Source organism: Rattus norvegicus, chromosome 3, assembly GCF_036323735.1.
Source record: "Rattus norvegicus strain BN/NHsdMcwi chromosome 3, GRCr8, whole genome shotgun sequence".
Taxonomy (NCBI): domain Eukaryota; kingdom Metazoa; phylum Chordata; class Mammalia; order Rodentia; family Muridae; genus Rattus; species Rattus norvegicus.
In genome coordinates this window covers 26,323,543-26,329,237 of record NC_086021.1, presented here as the reverse complement: position 1 = coordinate 26,329,237, position 5,695 = coordinate 26,323,543, and positions in this window count along the sequence as shown.

Genomic DNA, 5,695 nt, shown 5'->3' with positions numbered 1-5,695 from the left:
CTGGATATAGAAAACCAAAAGAAGAGACAAGGAGCTGTAGATACAAGCTTCACCAACAGAATACAAGAGATGGAAGAGAGAATCTCAGGAGCAGAAGATTCCATAGAAATCATTGACTCAACTGTCAAAGATAATGTAAAGCGGAAAAAGCTACTGGTCCAAAACATACAGGAAATCCAGGACTCAATGAGAAGATCAAACCTAAGGATAATAGGTATAGAAGAGAGTGAAGACTCCTAGCTCAAAGGACCAGTAAATATCTTCAACAAAATCATAGAAGAAAACTTCCCTAACCTAAAAAAAGAGATACCCATAGACATACAAGAAGCCTACAGAACTCCAAATAGATTGGACCAGAAAAGAAACACCTCCCGTCACATAATTGTCAAAACACCAAACGCACAAAATAAAGAAAGAATATTAAAAGCAGTAAGGGAAAAAGGTCAAGTAACATATAAAGGGAGACCTATCAGAATCACACCAGACTTCTCGCCAGAAACTATGAAGGCCAGAAGATCCTGGACTGATGTTATACAGACCCTAAGAGAACACAAATGCCAGCCCAGATTACTGTATCCAGCAAAACTCTCAATTAACATTGATGGAGAAACCAAGATATTCCATGACAAAACCAAATTTATACAATATCTTTCTACAAATCCAGCACTACAAAGGATAATAAATGGTAAAGCCCAACATAAGGAGGCAAGCTATACCATAGAAGAAGCAAGAAACTAATCGTCTTGGCAACAAAACAAAGAGAATGAAAGCACACAAACATAACCTCACATCCAAATATGAATATAACGGGAAGCAATGATCACTATTCCTTAATATCTCTCAATATCAATGGCCTCAACTCCCCAATAAAAAGACATAGATTAACAAACTGGATACGCAACGAGGACCCTGCATTCTGCTGCCTACAGGAAACACACCTCAGAGACAAAGACAGACACTACCTCAGAGTGAAAGGCTGGAAAACAACTTTCCAAGCAAATGGTCAGAAGAAGCAAGCTGGAGTAGCCATTCTAATATCAAATAAAATCAATTTTCAACTAAAAGTCATCAAAAAAGATAAGGAAGGACACTTCATATTCATCAAAGGAAAAATCAACCAAGATGAACTCTCAATCCTAAATATCTATGCCCCAAATACAAGGGCACCTACATACGTAAAAGAAACCTTACTAAAGCTCAAAACACACATTGCACCTCACACAATAATAGTGGGAGATTTCAACACCCCACTCTCATCAATGGACAGATCATGGAAACAGAAATTAAACAGTGATGTAGACAGACTAAGAGAAGTCATGAGCCAAAAGGACTTAACGGATATTTATAGAACATTCTATTCTAAAGCAAAAGGATATACCTTCTTCTCAGCTCCTCATGGTACTTTCTCCAAAATTGACCATATAATTGGTCAAAAACCGGGCCTCAACAGGTACAGAAAGATAGAAATAATCCCATGCGTGCTATCGGACCACCACGGCCTAAAACTGGTCTTCAATAACAATAAGGGAAGAATGCCCACATATACATGGAAGTTGAACAATGCGCTACTCAATGATAACCTGGTCAAGGAAGAAATAAAGAAAGAAATTAAAAACTTTTTAGAATTTAATGAAAATGAAGATACAACATACTCAAACTTATGGGACACAATGAAAGCTATGCTAAGAGGAAAACTCATAGCGCTGAGTGCCTGCAGAAAGAAACAGGAAAGAGCATATGTCAGCAGCTTGACAGCACACCTAAAAGCTCTAGAACAAAAAGAAGCAAATACACCCAGGAGGAGTAGAAGGCAGGAAATAATCAAACTCAGAGCTGAAATCAACCAAGTAGAAACAAAAAGGACCATAGAAAGAATCAACAGAACCAAAAGTTGGTTCTTTGAGAAAATCAACAAGATAGATAAACCCTTAGCCAGACTAACGAGAGGACACAGAGAGTGTGTCCAAATTAACAAAATCAGAAATGAAAAGGGAGACATAACTACAGATTCGGAGGAAATTCAAAAAATCATCAGATCTTACTATAAAAACCTATATTCAACAAAATTTGAAAATCTTCAGGAAATGGACAATTTCCTAGACAGATACCAGGTATCGAAGTTAAATCAGGAACAAATAAACCAGTTAAACAACCCCATAACTCCTAAGGAAATAGAAGCAGTCATTAAAGGTCTCCCAACCAAAAAGAGCCCAGGTCCAGACGGGTTTAGTGCAGAATTCTATCAAACCTTCATAGAAGACTTCCTACCAATATTATCCAAACTATTCCACAAAATTGAAACAGATGGAGCCCTACCGAATTCCTTCTACGAAGCCACAATTACTCTTATACCTAAACCACACAAAGACACAACAAAGAAAGAGAACTTCAGACCAATTTCCCTTATGAATATCGACACAAAAATACTCAATAAAATTCTGGCAAACCGAATTCAAGAGCACATCAAAACAATCATCCACCATGATCAAGTAGGCTTCATCCCAGGCATGCAGGGATGGTTTAATATACGGAAAACCATCAACGTGATCCATTATATAAACAAACTGAAAGAACAGAACCACATGATCATTTCATTAGATGCTGAGAAAGCATTTGACAAAATTCAACACCCCTTCATGATAAAAGTCCTGGAAAGAATAGGAATTCAAGGCCCATACCTAAACATAGTAAAAGCCATATACAGCAAACCAGTTGCTAACATTAAACTAAATGGAGAGAAACTTGAAGCAATCCCACTAAAATCAGGGACTAGACAAGGCTGCCCACTCTCTCCCTACTTATTCAATATAGTTCTTGAAGTTCTAGCCAGAGCAATCAGACAACAAAAGGAGATCAAAGGGATACAGATCGGAAAAGAAGAGGTCAAAATATCACTATTTGCAGATGACATGATAGTATATTTAAGTGATCCCCAAAGTTCCACCAGAGAACTACTAAAGCTGATAAACAACTTCAGCAAAGTGGCTGGGTATAAAATTAACTCAAATAAATCAGTTGCCTTCCTCTATACAAAAGAGAAACAAGCCGAGAAAGAAATTAGGGAAACGACACCCTTCATAATAGACCCAAATAATATAAAGTACCTCGGTGTGACTTTAACCAAGCAAGTAAAAGATCTGTACAATAAGAACTTCAAGACACTGAGGAAAGAAATTGAAGAAGACCTCAGAAGATGGAAAAATCTCCCATGCTCATGGATTGGCAGGATTAATATAGTAAAAATGGCCATTTTACCAAAAGCAATCTACAGATTCAATGCAATCCCCATCAAAATACCAATCCAATTCTTCAAAGAGTTAGACAGAACAATTTGCAAATTCATCTGGAATAACAAAAAACCCAGGATAGCTAAAGCTATCCTCAACAATAAAAGGACTTCAGGGGGAATCACTATCCCTGAACTCAAGCAGTATTACAGAGCAATAGTGATAAAAACTGCATGGTATTGGTACAGAGACAGACAGATAGACCAATGGAATAGAATTGAAGACCCAGAAATGAACCCACACACCTATGGTCACTTGATTTTTGACAAAGGAGCCAAAACCATCCAATGGAAAAAAGATAGCATTTTCAGCAAATGGTGCTGGTTCAACTGGAGGTCAACATGTAGAAGAATGCAGATCGATCCATCCTTATCACCCTGTACAAAGCTCAAGTCCAAGTGGATCAAGGACCTCCACATCAAACCAGACACACTCAAACTAATAGAAGAAAAACTAGGGAAGCATCTGGAACACATGGGCACTGGAAAAAATTTCCTGAACAAAACACCAATGGCTTATGCTCTAAGATCAAGAATCGACAAATGGGATCTCATAAAACTGCAAAGCTTCTGTAAGGCAAAGGACACTGTGGTTAGGACAAAACGGCAATCAACAGATTGGGAAAAGATCTTTACCAATCCTACAACAGATAGAGGCCTTATATCCAAAATATACAAAGAACTCAAGAAGTTAGACCGCAGGGAAACAAATAACCCTATTAAAAAATGGGGTTCAGAGCTAAACAAAGAATTCACAGCTGAGGAATGCCGAATGGCGGAGAAACACCTAAAGAAATGTTCAACATCTTTAGTCATAAGGGAAATGCAAATCAAAACAACCCTGAGATTTCACCTCACACCAGTGAGAATGGCTAAGATCAAAAACTCAGGTGACAGCAGATGCTGGCGAGGATGTGGAGAAAGAGGAACACTCCTCCATTGTTGGTGGGATTGCAGACTGGTAAAACCATTCTGGAAATCAGTCTGGAGGTTCCTCAGAAAATTGGACATTGAACTGCCTGAGGATCCAGCTATACCTCTCTTGGGCATATACCCAAAAGATGCCTCAACATATAAAAGAGACACGTGCTCCACTATGTTCATCGCAGCCTTATTTATAATAGCCAGAAGCTGGAAAGAACCCAGATGCCCTTCAACAGAGGAATGGATACAGAAAATGTGGTACATCTACACAATGGAATATTACTCAGCTATCAAAAACAACGAGTTTATGAAATTCGTAGGCAAATGGTTGGAACTGGAAAATATCATCCTGAGTGAGCTAACCCAATCACAGAAAGACATACATGGTATGCACTCATTGATAAGTGGCTATTAGCCCAAATGCTTGAATTACCCTAGATCCCTAGAACAAACGAAACTCAAGACGGATGATCAAAATGTGAATGCTTCACTCCTTCTTTAAATGAGGAAAAAGAATACCCTTGGCAGGGAAGGGAGAGGCAAAGATTAAAACAGAGACTGAAGGAACACCCATTCAGAGCCTGCCCCGCATGTGGCCCATACATATACAGCCACCCAATTAGACAAGCTGGATGAAGCAAAGAAGTGCAGACCGACAGGAGCCGGATGTAGATCGCTCCTGAGAGACACAGCCAGAATACAGCAAATACAGAGGCGAATGCCAGCAGCAAACCACTGAACTGAGAATAGGTCCCCCGTTGAAGGAATCAGAGAAAGAACTGGAAGAGCTTGAAGGGGCTCGAGACCCCAAAAGTACAACAATGCCAAGCAACCAGAGCTTCCAGGGTCTAAGCCACTACCTAAAGACTATACATGGACTGACCCTGGACTCTGACCCCATAGGTAGCAATGAATATCCTAGTAAGAGCACCAGTGGAAGGGGAAGCCCTGGGTCCTGCTAAGACTGAACCCCCAGTGAACTAGTCTATGGGGGGAGGGCGGCAATGGGGGGAGGGTTGGGAGGGGAACACCCATAAGGAAGGGGAGGGGGGGATGGGGATGTTTGCCCGGAAACCGGGAAAGGGAATAACACTCGAAATATATATAAGAAATACTCAAGTTAATAATAATAAAAAAAAAAGAATCACTTAAGGAATTACAAGAAAACACAAACAAACAGGTGGAGGAAATGAACAAAACCATCCAGGATTTAAAAACAGAAATAGAAACAATAAGGAAAGCACAAAGGGAGACAACCCTGGAAACAGAAAACCTAGGAAGGAGATCAGAAGTCATATATGCAAGAGTCACAAACAAAATACAAGAGATAGAAGAAAGAATCTCAGGGGCAGAAGATACCATAGATACCTGACACAACCATCAAAGAAAATGTAAAATGCAAAAAGTTCATGGCATAAAACATCCAGGAAATCCAGGACACAATGAGAAAATCAAAGGATACTAGGTATAGAAGAGAGTGAAGAC